The sequence below is a fragment of the Mesoplodon mirus genome, assembly GCF_964341445.2.
Source record: "Mesoplodon mirus genome assembly, chromosome: 6".
Lineage (NCBI taxonomy): Eukaryota > Metazoa > Chordata > Mammalia > Artiodactyla > Ziphiidae > Mesoplodon > Mesoplodon mirus.
This window is the reverse complement of record NC_138982.1, coordinates 130,037,110-130,054,756: the sequence shown is the minus strand read 5'-3', so window position 1 is coordinate 130,054,756 and position 17,647 is coordinate 130,037,110.

Sequence of the window (17,647 nt, the reverse complement as noted above, 5' to 3'; positions counted from 1 at the left end):
GTGAGAACCAATCACTGGTAAGGACCATAGCATTAGTTCAAGATAAATCAAACCATATAAAGAAAGCTGGAATATGCAAGGCTCCCCTAATGTACATGATATGGTCAGGAGATGTAATTACAGTTGATTTCTAATCTCTAAGACATTAATATTTAATCAAGTGTGCCCTCACTACACATGCTTATTTTTTGGAGGTGGAATAACCCATCAGTATGTTTTGTAACCCTGCTTCTCTGGTAAATATGAATGTATAATTTTCCCTAAGAAATATAGGGACCCCAAGAAAAGTATAAAAATATGTGTGTGTGTGTGTGTGTTCATGAGTGCACACATGCATCTATTTACACAGCTAAGAAGCTAATCAACTTTAGTTGTGGTTTTCCATTTATTCCTCACCTAAATCCGTTTGAGGTAGGTATTGTTATTAGCCTAGGTAGATACCAAACTTATATGTAGAGAGACATGAATAGGGACATGGATGTGATGATCTCTAACTATCCAGATTAAGTCTTTTAATCCAGCAAATTCCTTCTCCAAACAAGCTGAGTCATGAAAAGTTATTTGCTTCTAATTTGCTGTAATTTTCTTGCTCTGGCAAGGCTTTACTGATTTACTGCTCAAAGATAAATTGCTCTTTGAAGCTGTAAGATAATAGTTTGTGCTGATTTTGTTTGAAGTTGAGTCCATCACTGTCTTAACCTGTGTACTATGAGTTTGGTTACTGTTGTGGCCATAATTCATTCACCCTGTCTAGCTGTTGGCCAAGGCATTATGGAAACTTCTGAGTCTGTACCTTGTGATGACCCATGTGCTGTTGACCAGGTTTCCTGTGGTCTAGACAGTGGCCTGAGGGAAAGTTAATTTTTATTAATGTCTATTCCCTGAGCCATAGTATGTAAATATTGCTTATTTGGTATTTATTCAAAATCATCTCAGAAACTTCTTTTCAATATGTTTGTGAGTTATTTAATAAGTTACAACCCTGGATATTTAGTGTGTGTTTCTTATTTAGTAAAGCATATTTTGGAAAACATTTAATTAAGTAAAATACTTGTCACTTTATTATCTTTAGTTTTTTATGTAACACAATCAGTCATTTTAGGAGTATAATTATCACTCAGATAATTCTGTTTGAAGCATATATAATACCCAAATATGAACTCTTTTTATAAGATGGTAAAATCTGCTAGTGTTCAATATGTAGGATTCTTTTATTTGAAATATTGTATAATTTAATGATATCTGTGCATCTACCTATCATTCTCTCCCTCTTTGTTTCTCACAGATCTTTATAAAAAAACCTAAGATAAAAACTATGTACTCATTTAACAGCCATATTAGAACTGAATCATTCACTTTACAAAATAACTTATTGTAAGTTTCCCTAGTGCCTTGAACAAATAAAGTACTGTAATTTCATTTAAGTAATTTCTTTCAGGAATATCTTAGTTATGTAAACCTTAGCACACTTAAAGTTGCCATTAATAGGGTTTCCCTGGTGGCACAGTGGTTGAGAGTCTGCCTGCCAATGCAGGGGACACGGGTTCGTGCTCTGGTCCACGAAGATCCCACATGCCACAGAGCGGCTGGACCTGTGAGCCATGGCTGCTGAGCCTGCGCGTCCGGAGCCTGTGCTCTGCAACAGGAGAGGCCACAACTGTGAGAGGCTCGCGTACCACACACACACACACAAAAGACACAAACAAAAAAACCAAAGAGATGCCATTAATATTTCCAAGGGGAAAGCAAAACAGATAAGTGTTTGTTCTCTGGGAGTGTAAGCTAGTTAGATCGATAGATAGTTAATATGCAAGTACATCTGTTCAAGTGAATTTTTTCAAGTAATTAAAAAAATTGTGTTTGTCCTCATTACTGCTAAGTCATATGAAGACATGTCTTTTTTTTTTTTTTTTTAGTCAAGGGGTTATTATAGCTTCCTTAATCATAACTACTCTGAAACTCTGAAACTCCTAACAATCCTATTAGAGCTGAATAATTCATTTTATAAAATAATTTATTGTTAAGTTTACCTAGTGCCTTTAACAATAAATTTAGGAGTTAGAAATTTCTTATTCCTGTATAAATTCCTGTAATACTGTTGGGGAATCCTCTCTATCTTCTACTTTTGCCAGGGGAATACCAGGGAGAAACCTCTACTTAACTGTTAGGCACACATGTTTTTCCCAGGAACTCCTATCCATTCCTTGGAAATTGTTAGAATCAGCAAGGGAACAAGTAGTTTAGCGAACTAAGTACCAAGATAAGATAGTGAGTTAGATTCAAGCCTCAGAGAGGTGTTGCAAGCCTAACACTGGAGTAGGTAAAATGCTGGCATTGAAGCAGAGACAAAAGTCCTATTATCATCAAATACAGTCTTCTAATGACATTGTAGCTTTAACATTTAGAATCAAAACTTATTGACTTCCAGACAGTAGATCAACACAGAGATGAGACTGGTTTCATTCAAACACTTGACTCCAAAGAACAGAGTAGAACATCCCACAGGCTTCAGAGCTTGGAGTTTTATCTTTATTTTATTTCCTGTCTATTCAGAGTACTTACACAATTTGACTAGGAAAAAGATTTGACCCAACTCACATAATCTCACTACTTTTATTCATAGTAATTTTGGGAGATAAGGAACAGTAAAACATATTTCTTTATTTCCTATTTAGAGTTATAATATTTTGCCTTCGTGTTATCACTTCCCCCATTAGAACATTTTCTGCCAAAAGCTTTACATTTTCTGGCATATAATTACCAATCTTCTCAGCCTCCCATAATAAAGACTTAATATTTTATTTATGTTGGGAGGCTTTGTGACAGTTACGGTATTTAAAATCAGAGGAATTTGCTCTCAATTTTATACAAGAAAGTGTCTGAGATTAGTTTATTTTTTTCCCCTGGTATTTCTTGTGAAGCAAACTGGCACCTACAATTTCCAATATCCAGTGGCAATTAGTCATGACTGTTTTCATTACCTAGAGGGAACAATTCAAGCCCCAGCAAGTTTTGTCTCCCCCAAGTCCATTGCAATATAATTTATTCTATTGACAGTGTCTCTAAATATTTGATCATCTAGCTTGTGTGCTTCATCTTCTTGTTTCTGGGAAAATAAATCTTAATTTAGAATTTCTTCCTTCACTAATTTGAAATAATAAAATCTCATTGATTATAAGCTGATGATGTGCAACTATAAATTATAGGTATAAAGCATTTAAAATTACTTGTTAAATTTTGTCACATTAAAATCTAATTATTAGAATTTGCATACAATGGGAATAACTACATAGCTTCACATTTAACACAATTATCCTGATAAGCCTGAGACTTCTGAGTCAAAGACAATATTTTTTTTATCTTCTCCCACCATTGTGTGTTGGGTGTGATAGGGGAAGATATCTTGTTTGTGCATCAAATGCAGTCATCCTGAGAAGACTCATCTGTACCTGGGCTTGAATTAGGTTGAGACAGTAGACCGTGAGCCTCAGCTTGATGATGTATAAGGATATGAGACCTTTGTAGGATCCTGGGAAGGAGTGAAAGTACTTTGTATGTGGAATAAATAAATAGAAGTATATAATTTGTGGACAGAGGCCAGACTTTGGTGGTTTCAAAGCATGACCACAAATTATTTGATAATCTTTAATCAAGAGATGGGAATATGTCCTTTTTTCCCTGAATTTGGGCAGGTCACTGTCACAGCCAATAAAATGTAGCAGAGGATGCTATATTTTCTAAGCTATATAGCAAAATGCCATGCAACTTCCACCTTGTTCAGTGAAACAGTCTATATAAGATTGGGTAAGCTTCCATGTAGGAAGACCTGATAACCTAACGTCACCCTGTTGCAAGAAATCCTAAGTCACATGGCACTTGTGACAGCAGTCCCAGTGTAGGAACTTCAATCGACAGCACCAACTAAGGCTGGTCTTTGAGTTTTCCCAGTTCAGTTTTGTCAGCATACATATGAAAAAGCCTCTAGATGACTCTAGGCCCCAGTTACTCCCAGCCTTTGAAGTCTTCCCAGTTACGTCTCCAGATATCAGACATCAGAGACAATAAGCCTTTACTTCTGGTGCTTTGTCCAAGTTCCTAACCTATAGTATCTGTTATTGACCTAGAATAAATTGACTGCCAGATATTTCTCCAGCAAGGATGGATTTACTCAGGATGAGCAGAAAGAGTTGCAATTCGGGGTCTGCAACCGTGTTGTACCATGAGCAATTCCCCACATGGCCAGAGAAGGAGTAGCTTTCATAGAGCTACAAAGGAAGTTGGAAGACAGGGTTATAGTCCATGGCTTTTCATTGGCTGAGTTTTCACCAGAAAAGAAAAGGTGTCTTTCTTCTTATTATTGGGCTCTGCTACCATTGTAGGGCATGAGAGCTCCCCCTTCTGGTCTCCCCACTCTATTTAATTGAGTTTTTTGTTCATTAACGTTTTACACCATGAACATAATAAAATGTTATTTTCTTTATACCCCAAGTTTAGTTTGATTTGTCAGGCAATACTTGGTAACTGGAAGACATATGCAGCATAAATCAACAAAATGAAGTTCAGGATCTATTTATCTATTTCAGCTTTAAAGTATGATTTGACATTTCTGTTATATCTATCACTTGGAAAATTAAAAAAAAAAAACTTTTTTCCTTACCTATATTTACAACAATATATATTTCTAGGTAAACAGAGACTTTGAATTTTTATTTGTTAAATAATAGTTGTGTATTTTGTTTTAATAATAAATATTTTCTAATCAATCATTTTATTTGTTTCTCAGGGTTCACTTACTTTTAACACCCAAAGAATAGAAATATCCCACAAGGTATTTAATATTCAATTATCTTACAAGAAAAAGAAAGCTGAACTTGAATAAACCTTTTCTCCTCTGTTCTCCTTAATTTTTTTTTTTTTTTTTTTCAGTACGCGGGCCTCTCACTGTTGTGGCTTCTCCTGTTGCGGAGCACAGGCTCCGACACACAGGGTCAGCGGCCATGGTTCACAGGCCCAGCTGCTCCAAGGCATGTGGGATCTTCCCAGACCAGGGCCCAAACCCGTGTCCCCTGAATCGGCAGGCAGACTCTCAACCACTGCACCACCAGGGAAGCCCTCCCCATTTTTTATCTGACTTCTATTCTAACCCAAATCTTTAACATAAATGACCATAATCTGACATACACAATGTGAGGAATTTTTAAGGATTAAGTCCCAGATTCTGAAGAAAATGAAATATAGTCACACATAATTATTTACCTCATAAGATTTAAAGAATGCCAATAAGTTCTTTCTAAATCATTAAAGGTGATCTGAAATGAAATTAAATATCAATAAACTTTGAGAGACATTAACTAATTATACAAATGTTACCTTATCTGAACATTTAAATAAACATAACAATCTAAATTTACTAGACTTAGAAACGTTTTATTATTAGTGACATTGATCTTTTCCTTGAGAAAATCTTCTCAAAGCCACACTACCCTTAGTAGGAGGAGAAATAGATCTAATTTTTAGCTCTCTTTTGCTTTTGGTAAACAATCTGAGGCAACTTTTTAAAAATGACCTATAGATTTGACTGATTTTGTTGTCAACATCTATCTTCCAGTATAAGAACTGCAATGGTACTCAGTAAAAACATAGAACTGTCTTCAGTTAGCAGAGTATGAGTATTCAAAGACTGCTTTTGGAAATTACACTCAGATGGAAGAAATGTTATTTATGCAGAATAGGAAAAAAATGAAATTGCACAATGTTGAATCTTCTTCAAAACCTAAGTATTGGCATAAATAAAAAGTTAAATTCTTTTGGAATAATCAATTGTAATAACTCAGTTGTAATTATTATAGATTGATTTCACTTCACTAAAGCCAAAACTGTCTTCACAAACAACTTTCTAAAACTCACATTAATAAATCTCATTGCCCATGGTAAATTTCATATCAGTTTCTTGAAACACTGTGTTTTAAAATCCATTATTTTACAGTGCTACATTTGTCACTGAAGAAAAAACCCTAAAAGATGGTTTGGCTGTGCCATGTTATATTAACCTGACTCCACTCCATATAAACTGAATAAATATGTGATATGACAGGAAAATCTTGTCTTTATAGAGACTATTGTAGGTGCCATTTTTTCTTTTTGGTCATGCCTCGTGGCATGTGGGATCTTAGTTCCCTGACCAGGGATTGAACCTGTGCCCCCTGCATTGGGAGCACAGAGTCTTTACCAGTGGACCGCCAGGGAAGTCCCTATAGGTGCCATTTTGAGTGGCATGATCTCTCTTAAGATTTAATATTTAAACTGAGACCTAAAGGTGAGAAGGAATGAGCAATGAAAAGACTACAGTCTTAGAGCATCCCTGGTAAAGGAAGCTACAACCATATAGCAACACCCCAAAGGTGGCAAAAACATGATCATCTGAGGAAAAGAGCAGAACTATGAGGTTCAAATTATGTTGTCAAAATTCTGCCTTTGTCTCTCTGCTCCAGGTCCTGTGAATGTGTGTGTGTGTGTGTGTGTGTGTGTGTGTGTGTGTGTAGTTGACTGTTGTCATTTCATGGTGGCCCCATAAATCCCCATGTTTACCTCCTTTCACCTGACCACCCCAGTAGAATAGTTTGTTTTTGTTTTCTAATAACTTCAGGAAAAGAACTAACCTGCTTCTCATTGATCAGAATTGATTCATGTAATTGGTTAAACATAAGTTATAGGCTGATGCTTGGGGCAGGTACAATAATAAACCTAATCTTAATCATATGAGATGCATGATGAAAAAGTGGTTCCCTAAAGGATAATGAAAGTTTTATTACTACAGAATGGGTGAATGGACATTAATCAATTAGTGTCACTACAAGAGTCTTAAAACACAAAAATGTACACGTTAGTAGGCAATCTGGAGCTCTAGTGTCTAGATACATACTGGAGAATTTTTTTTTTAAATGCCATCACATCATATACAAAAATAAACTTAAAATGGACTAAAGACTTAAACATAAGACTTGAAACTATAGGAAACCTAGAAGAAAACATAGGTAGTACACACTTTGACATTGGTCTTGGCAATATTTTTTTGGATATGTCTCCTCAGGCAAGGGAAAGAAAAGCAAAAATAAACAAATGGGACTACATCAAACTAAAAACCTTTTTCACCATAAAGGAAACTATTAATAAAATAAAAATGTCACCTACTGAATGGGATCAGATATTTACAAACAGTATATCCAGTAAGAGGTTAATATCCAAAATATACAAAGAACTCATACAACTCAACATCAAAAAACAAACAACCTGATTAAAAGATGGGCAGAAGACCTGAATAAACATTTTTGCAAAGGAAACATACAGATGGTCAACAGGCACATGAAAAGATGTTCAACGTCACTAATCATCAGGGAAATGCAAATGAAAACCATGATGAGAAGTTATCTCACAGCTCTCAGAGTGGCTTTTATCAAAAAGACAACCACTAAGAAGTGTTGGGGAGGATATGAAGAAAAGGGAACACTCTTGCACTGTTGGTGGAAATGTAAATTGGTGCAGCTACTGTGGAAAACAATATGGAGTTTCCTCATAGATTTAAAAATAAAACTGTCATATGATCCAGAAATTCCACTCCTGGGTACTTATCCAAAGAAAACAAAAGCATTAATATGAGAAGACACATGCACCCCAATGTTCACTGTAGCATTATTTACAATGGACAAGATATGGAAATGCCCTAAGTGCCCATCAACAACATGGGTGGATCTAGAGAGTATTGTGCTAAGTGAAATAAGTCAGAGAAAGAGAAATACTGTATGCTTTTACTTATATGTGGAATCTAAACAAAACAAAATAAATTAACATGCATAACAAAACAGAAACAGAGTCACTGATACAGAGTAGAAAGAGATGGCTGTCAGTGGGGAGGGTGGATGGAGGGAAGAGATAAATAGGTGAAGGAGATGAAAAGGTGCAAACTTCCAGTTACAAAATAAATGTCATGGGTATGAAATATACAGTGTAAGGAATGCAGTCAATAGAAATGGCAGTCATTAACAGATAGATGATACTCGAGAAGTGAGAAAAGTTTAAATAAAGTAGGAAATAGTATAGAGCAGAGAAAATAGCATATGACCTAACACTATGGAACTCTAATTTAGAGGTTGCTTAGACAGTATGAAGCCTGCAGGGCAGTCTAAAAAGGAGTGGTCTGCTCTTCTGTATAGCTGAGGTCTGGAGAGGTACAACAGGCTGGGCACTTCTGTAGACAGTTCTGCGTTTGACTCTCCTTAGCATTGCTTCTTGTGCTTTGTGCATGTACACTGAGAGCTTTGAGTTTTTCTAAGATACAGTTGAGAAGCATTCTCTCCTGTGTAGTCATCTTCTTGTGTCTATTTGGGATTACACTTACTTTACTCTGTTGCTCCTCCAATCTAATACCAATGCTACATTCCAGAATCTCCTCCAAGGTAGTGAAATTCATTAATAACATACTTCCTTGCTTCCCAGAACCATGCTTTGCTTTTACACTTTCAAAATAAATGTTCCTTCCTCTCCATAGGATATTGGGAGGGAAGGAGGTAAATGTCTTTCCTCAATCTGCCACCTTGCACTAGCAATCTAAACATCATTTCTAAAATAATTTCCTGAGAGTTTTATATATTAAAAAATGTCCTGCTGTGTAAACTAAGTAATAATTTTCCCCTTCAACCTGAGATTGGGAATAAGTAATTGAGTAAAATTAACGTTTATCTAATGTGTTTTCTTTCTAATTTATTATATATTTTAAAGCTTTTGAGGCAAGAACAGCTCATTTATAATTTTCCACAACACTTTTTTAATAATCAACCTACTTAAAGTAACATTCTGATATTCCTGGTTTTACCTCGAAATAGCACTTTTGCCTTTATACCAAATTAAGAATAAATGTTTTTTTAAAGTTTTATCTCTTTGAAAAAAAAAGTGCATACATGCATCCATCCTCTTACTGACTGAGTAGTTTGCTTTTAAAATTCTGGGTAGGATACATCTCCTTAACTAAGTTTTCCTTTAAAACTATAGGGAAACATTTTTCAGCTCAGCTACAGCAGAAATTAGAATACTTGCTTCAAACAGTGCTATTGTTAATAATTAGTTATAATTCTGTTATAAATGACTTCTCTGTCAAAAGGAGCTCCGTTATAAAATCTCTTCACAGGATTGTTGTTAGTTCTAGTGTTATAAAGAAGGAAATATATCACAGCAACAAGCACATAGTAGTTACTTAATCCCTGTTTGAAGAATCTTAAATAAAATCAATTTCACAAACAAATTCATGGATTTCTAGTTGGAATGTTTTATTTATTAGGTATTTTTCACACTCTGTGGAAAAAACATTTCAGAATCTGATATGAAACCAGTGTATATGGCTCACATTCATTTTAAAAACATATATTCTGTTCATTTCACTTTTTGTTTCTTTTCTGGCACTGCCTAAAACCAGATGATATTACACCGTGAAAAATGAATTAGATACTGAACTTTTCCAGCTGTTAAAAAAAGGGGAAAAAATATTCCACACTTTTTAGGCACTATGTATAAGAAAAACATTTTTATGGCAGGTAAATATATACCATGGTTCTTAACTACCTCCAGGTGAGGGAGTCTTATTTCAAATTATTCCTAAAATGATTGTGACACCAATGAGAGTTCAGACAGTCAAGCAAGAATACCTTTTGACTTCATGACTGTTTCTATTTTGACCCTTATCCTTAATGTAAAACAGGAAATTTTTCTCTATGATAAGAAATGATGGTATCTGGTATGAACCTGGCACAATAGCCCATAGTGTGAGTAGAAATAGGCTAATTCTCATTTATTCAATACTGTTGTGTCATCGGCAAATTCCTTCACCTCCCTAAACCTCAGTTTTGTCATCTCTAAATGTGAATAGTAACAAGCCCACCTCCTTATCGTGCGAGCGTCTGTGTATGTGTGTGTGTGTGTGTGTGTGTGTTAAAGAATTTGACCTAAGACAGATAATAAGCTCATGGCATATGCTATAGCTGTTTTTATGTTTGTTCTCATTCTTGTTCTATAAGAAAGAATCATGATTCAAAACCAAACTGTTTAACTCTTCATGAAAACTGTTTTTCCTTTGAACTTTGTCAGAATTCTACACACCAGTTTTTCAGATATTCTGTTTCCTAACTTATAGTTGCAAACTTTTGGTGAAAAAATATGTTTTTGTACGTCAAATAAAGAAGCTGTAAAGTTTTGATGAAGCTGAAGCATGCTGTTGTCTTGAAATAAGCCAAAGAAAATAGTAGCCTACAGAGGGAAGAAATTCATATGCCTCCTGTGTTTTATTTTTGGTTTCTAGGATACAATATCTTCCTCTTTTGGAGTTTCCTCCTTCTGTTTGAAAGACATATCATTCAAGGTTCTCCTGGGAAAGAGTACATGGAATGAATTTTTGGACTCATTTATGTCTGAAATATCTTTCTTTTGCTTTCATGCTGTATTAATAGTTTGGATGATGTGTTAGTTCTGTATCGCTGTTGTAACAATTTATCACAAATTTAGTGACTTAAAACAATACAAATGTATGTGTATAGAATTGGGGACTATTGATTTGGAAAATCAACCTCCTCAAGTGTTTTTTGGAAGGTGCCTGTGCCTAAACTTCTTACTGTGACTTCTAGGGAGACTGATAAACCTGAGAGCTTTATTCAAGCTTAAGCTTACATAGATGTTATACATACATACATACATATATATATATATATGTGTGTGTGTGTGTGTGTGTGTGTGCGTGTGTGTGTGTTGTGTATATATGTGTGTGTGTGTATATATATATATATATATATATATATATATATATATATATATATATATATACATATACTGGACACTGAGCCCTGTAATGGCACTCATCAGTTTAATCTGCTGCCTGTGTGATCCAATGTGCACCTTGATGCACCATTTTTATGAAGGATGAGGGACTCTTCTGAGAAACCAACCCACTCACTCCTCCCATATATCAAATCCCCCTATTGAATTGCTGAGATTATTTGCTTAATGTTTACTGTGAAATCCATGTAATGAAGTTTGCCGTGTTGCATTAAATTGTTGATTTCTGTTCCTTCTGTCTTATTTCTCCACCCCAGGGCAAGTGGAAGGGTGAAGGAAAAAGTGGCTTTGGAGATAAGGGCTAGGTTAGGGAGAAGAAGCCATAAACTTAGTGGCTTAAAACAATACAAATTTATCTCATAATATTCTGTAGATCAGATGTCTAAAATAGGTCAGCTGAACTACATTCCTTCTAAAACTTCTAAATGAAAATCTGTTTTCTTGCTTTTCCTAGCTTCTAGAGTCTTCTATATTTCTTGGCTTCTAACATCATTTTACATTTTCAAAGCCAGCAGCAAACATCTTTTAATTTTTCTCTCTCAGCTTTCATCATCCCATTGTCTTTTTCTGACTCTCACCCTTCTGTTTCCCTCTTATTAGGACCCTTAATGTTATATTGGGCCTATCCAGATAATCCAGAATTTTTCGCATCTCAAGATTTTTTAACCTAACATCTCCAAAGTCCCTTTTGCCATGTAAGGTTCCAGGGATTCAGATGTGGGCATCTTGGAGGGTCATTACTCTGTCTGCTGCATACCCCCAAAGATTCATGCCCATCCTACATGCCTGAAACACATTCATCCCATTCCCAGATCTCCCAGAGTCTCAAGTCATTATAGTATCTTCTCAAGTGCAGAATCTCATCTAATTCTTATTACCACAAAAGCACAAATCTCATTATCTAAATCATCTAAATTACATATAGGCAAAACTCACTATATAATCCATCCAAGGGTAAAATTCCTCTCTACGTGTGGATCTGTAAAACTAGAAAATATCTGCTCCCAAAATACAATGGTGAGAAAACAGTAGGATAATAGTTATCAATGTGCCAATTCAGAAAGGAAATGGAAAGAAAAAAAGAGGTCACCAGTCCTAAGCAATTTCAAAATCCAACTGGGCAAGCAATATTAGGTTCCAAGGCCTGGGGATAATCCTCGGCGGTGTTAGCTCTGCTCTCTGAGCCAAAGGCCCTACCTTCTGGCTCAAGCCTCCACACTTGGAATCCCTTTCCTTTTTCATGAAGGGTAGTATATGTTTACAGCTGAGTAGTTGTATCAGCTTGTTTCCTACCAGCAGAATTTTAGTAGTCCAACAGTATTTCTTCATTTTGTTCTTTCTGTTTCTTTCAGTCCAAGGTGGCAGTGTGACTGTTGGCATAATATTCTCAAGAACCTTGTAAATTTCTCTTGAATGTTTCAGGGATTCACTCCATTAGACAAAAGGTCCATCTGCACATCTTTCTTGGATAATCCCATCTCTATTCTTGGCTTTTGCTTAGATGGCTGAGGGGATCTATGAATCACTAGTCTAATGTCTCAAAGAGCCACATGTGTAATTGAATACTCTGCTCTTTTGATTCTTCCAGAGCATTAGGAAAAGGTTGTCTAGCCACACCCTTGGCTTCCTCTTCAAAGAAGGCTTTCTTGACTGTGACTCTCCTAAGTTTGGGATAGGCAATCTGAATAGATGGAGAGTTTCCCACATCATAAAGTTCCATTTCCTTTTTCTTTAACACTATTTTCCTCAATCTCACTCTTTCTTCTCATATGTTATTATAACCTGAAGTAAGGAACTAGGCTCTACTTTGAACATATTGCTTAGAAATCTCCTCACCTGGAATTTCAGGTTCATTGCTTATAAATTCTGCTTTCCACATAACTGTAGGATATAATTCCACAGTCTTCTGCCACTATATTATAAGGATCCCTCTTCCTCCAGTTTCCAATAATAGTTTCCTTATTTCCTTCTGAGCTCTCAACTGCAGTGCCTTTAATATTCATATTTCTATCAACATTCCACTCATGATGATTTAGGTATTCTCTAAGATGGATGAACATAGATTGGTGAAAAATATTTTTTCTCAGGAATGTGCAATTAGTGTTTCTTGTGAGAAATACCATACCATTCTGACTTTTTTTTCTTTTTTCATATGGCCTGCTTTCTATCTGGAGGTTGTTACAGTGTTTTTTGTTTGTTTGTTTGTTTTGCTTTGTTTTTTTAATGTTGTTTAGATATTAGACCTCTTTGAACTGGAAACACATGTTCTTAAGTTATAGAATTTTTTCTTATATAATATGTTCGAAATACCTTTTCTTCTGAAACTCTTTTATTTCTGAAACTTGCTATTCAGTTATTGAACTTCCTGGGTTAATCCTGTAATTTTAAAATCCATCTGTGTGTATTTGCATATTTTTTTCTCTATTGTTTCCTTCTACATATTTTTTTTCAGATTTTAAGAACTTTTACTTTTTGCTGTTTTTTAACTTAAAATTACATTCTCGTTTCCTTTGGATATATAATCTATTTGCTCTCAGGGTATTACTTATATAGTTTTTAGAATTTTAATTTTTCCTACAATGTCTGTATTTATGTGATTTCTTTTAACCTACCTTTTTGGTTTGTTTTGATACATTTCAATTTAAGTTTTGCAAACATATCAGGTGATCCTTATATGCCCATTCATAATTTAAAATGTAACACTGAAAATACTCTTTGGACACTATGTGTATACAAAAGGGGCGTGTTGATTAGTGATCTTTACTAAAGCAATCAGGTAACTTTAGTCATTTCATCATGGTACCTCCAAAACCTTAATATCAGTTTTCTTTTAATTGAAGACCAATTACTATCCCCAAAGAAGAATGTTCTAATCTTCTGGTGAGGCAAAGGAGATAATGGTGGACTTTTACTGGAATTCTTGTTTTTCTTTATGCCATCACAGCACCTAAATTACAACCTCCATCATGTTCCATTTTCCTGAGATGAGAACTTCAATAGTCCAGTCTCCCCAGAATGTAACTTTCCATTTTTTTATGGGGATGAGGTTAGTTATTTGACTGCAAGAGGTTGGAAAGAGATGTGGGACTCAGATTTCCTGCAAATATTGCCACTATAGACTTGATTTCAGTCCTATATTATCCTCTTATGTTCAGAGACATCTGGTATCTCCAACAGCTGATGTTTCCCAGAATCAGTGTCAGTTACTAGTAAATGTGATATGTTAGATTTTATGAGGTGTACCTTCCAATAGGAAAAAAAAAGAAAGAAATAGAATTCATTATTTTCTGCTTAGAAATAGATAATTGTTTTTTTCCAATGGCACTAAGTACATTTTAGATGATGGCTCAATGACCACTAATTTTGAGAGTTCTTTTAGAAAGTTTTATTGGAAATATTGAAATATAGATTGCTTCTACAAGTTAAAAAATTAAATAGTGTTCCTGGATCAAAATATTCAATGTGGTTAAAATGGTAATACTCCCTAAATTCATCTGTAAATCCCACAATATTCTAATCAAAATCCCCACATTCTTTATTTATATTGATAAGCCAGTTCTAAAATTTATATGGAAAATAAAGAACTGAGAAGAGCCAAAACCATTTTAAATAAGAACAAAGTTGGGGGAACTTGTAGTAAATTCCAGCTTCCCCCAGCATTCAGAAGGTAGATTTCTAGTGAGCACTGTCAATGTGTTATCAAACTTCTTTAGTATCCTGTGAGCTATGACTACCCCATCTCTCATGGGGTTTGGTTCTCAGCCCTAGAAAAGGGTAGGTTCTTCCTTGAGTGTTATATTTCAGTCTTGGTATCATGGCTTCTCCCTATGTCTATTGCTATTTTCTTTAGAGTTCTAGTTGCCACTTATAAGTCAATCCCTCATTGCTTCAATTTCTATGTTAACAATTTTTATATTAAAATTATCCTGTTCAAGTTATTGTGTGGCTTCTGATTGATACATTGCCAAAAAAAAAACTGGAAATAAACCAATACCATAGAATATTTATCAACAATAAAACAAAATACACTTCTAAAATATGCAATTATATTGGTAAATACCAAAACATTATTCTATGAGAAAGATACCAGAAAAAAAGGCTACCTACTGTAGGATTTAATTTACATGATTCTGAAAAATGGAACAGGGCAGAAATCATATCAATGGTTGCGAGGGGCAATTATTACAAATCCACATGAGGGTAGGTTTGAGGAGAAAGCAAATATTCCATATCTTGTTTGTGGTAGTGGTTCCAGTGCATACATTTGTCAAGTTCACAGACTTATATATCTAAAAAAAGGGTAAATTTAACATACATAAATTATATCTTAATAAACCAGAACAAAAAGGAAAAAAAAATAATATATTTTTAGACTGTTAGAGTTAGACAAATACTATTCATTACAGAATCAGAGAGTTTGCTATAAATTTATTTTGTTCTCTATAGTTCCAAATTTACAAGTCTTTTGCCCACTTCACAGGGAATATTCTTAACATTCCTACACACATTATCCAGTGATTTTTCAAAGTTATGACTCATTTTAATTTACTTCATATTGGCCTCATGTCCTCTTACAATTTCTCTCTAGAATTAGTGATTACCTTTCTTTTTTCTTAAATGTTGCTATTATCATATCCTCAATATATATATATATATATATATATATATATATATATATATATATATATATTTTTTTTTTTTTTGTGGTACGCGGGCCTCCCACTGCTGTGGCCTCTTCCACCATGGAGCACAGGCTCCAGACGCGCAGGCCCAGTGGCCATGGCTCACGGGCCCAGCCGTTCCGTGGCATGTGGGATCTTCCCAGACCGGGGCACGAACCCGTGTCCCCTGCATCGGCAGGTGGACTCTCAACCACTGCGCCACCAGGGAAGCCCCTCAATATATTTTAAGACTGTAGTTCTACCCTCCCATGAAATACCTTGTATCAAAGGCATTGTTTTCCAGCCTTTGTTCTGATGAAATCTGGACTTGTCCTTCTGGGTCCTCCCTTTCTCTGCATCACTGGATTCATTATCTTCTGCATCTCCTGTTTTACTTTCTATTGTTTGCTTTAATATTTTTTACCATAAATCCACCATTGATTTCCTAAAAATGGACGAATGTGAGCTAACATTTCTGAGACATTAAAATATCTTTCTTTTTCACTAAAATTTTTATTCACAGTATAAAATTACAGGGTCAGAGTAATTTCCCACAGACACGTATGTCTCCATTTTCTTTAAATTTCAGATATTGCAGGTGGGATGACTAGTGCCAAATCACTCTCATTCTTTTGTCAATTAGTTTTGTTGTTGTTGCTGTTGTTTTCTTGGAAGTTTTAGGTTGGTATCTCAAAATCATGTCTTAGTTTTCAATTTATGTATCTATCTTTGTTCATTTGTCCAGAAGGTTGATTGGGTCCTTTCAATTTGAAGGCTTGTTTTCTGCTCAGAAAAATCTCCTGTAATGAGTTCTTTAACATTTTTTTCTCCTCTATTTCATGAAGGCTCTTTGTAATCCCCTGTTTCCTGTTAGCGTTGCTCCTTTCTAGTAATTATTCTTCTCCCAACACTATCCTGTATTTTATTGAATTACTGTCATATGATGTGACTCAATATGCCTTGAGTGCAGTTGGTAGTTCTGAGGGAGACATGTGAACCAAAAAGAGTCAATAAGTTCCTGGGAATTATTATTATTATTATTATTATTATTATTATTATTATTATTATTTTTATTTTTATTTTATTTTTTATTTTTATTTTTTTGTGGTATGCGGACCTCTCACTGTTGTGGCCTCTCCCGTTGCAGAGCACAGGCTCCGAACGCACAGGCTCAGCATCCGTGGCTCACGGTCTCAGCCGCTCTGTCACATGTGGGATCTTCCCGGACCAGGGCACGAACCCGTGTCCCCTGCATCAGCAGGTGTACTCCCAACCACTGTGCCACCAGGGAAGCCCCCTATTCCTAGGAATTTTTAACACAGCACTAGAAAGGAGTCTAAAGCTGTTTTTATTTCCAGGAGCTGAATTTTAGTTTGTAAAACTCAGTGTTTACATTTATCATGATGCAGAGAAAGTCATGATGAGACATGGGTTATACCTATACCAACATTTTTATCTGTATCTCCATCTTTGTTTACATCTATCTTCACTTTTATCTATATCAAATCAATACCTATATGAAACATAGATCGATTTCTATATCTTTAGCAGTGGTTTTCAACTAGGGGCAACTTTGTCTCCAAGGGACACTTGGCTATCACATTGAAAGAGATGCTCCTGGCATCGAGTGGGTAGAGGACAGAGATTCTGCTCAGCATCCTACATGCACAGGACAGTCTCCCCTGACAAGAAATTATCCAGCTCACAATGTCAACAGTGCCAGGTTTGAGATCTACAGAGATGTTTAGAAAAATGAGATCCCCTAGTTATTTTCCCCAACTAAGTATTACTTACTTCTTATTCTTGTTTTCTGAAAATATCCTATTATTGTTAAAGTTAATTCCTCTTTAATGCTTAAGCTAATTTAAGTGATTTTTCAGTTTATTTCAACAAAGAACAACTGAACTGGCAGTGACTTTTTCTATACATTTTGGTGTGTATTAAATAGTGGCAGGTATCAATATATTTAAATGGTACTGTTTCTTCTTTGGTTGCCTTCTGTGCTTGTACCTGAAACAGTACCAGTTTTTTACTGGAATTGAGAAAATAGAGCTGTAAAAGGTTTACCTCTTAAGGCACTGCAGTGTTACTTTAATATTTTGGGCATTCCA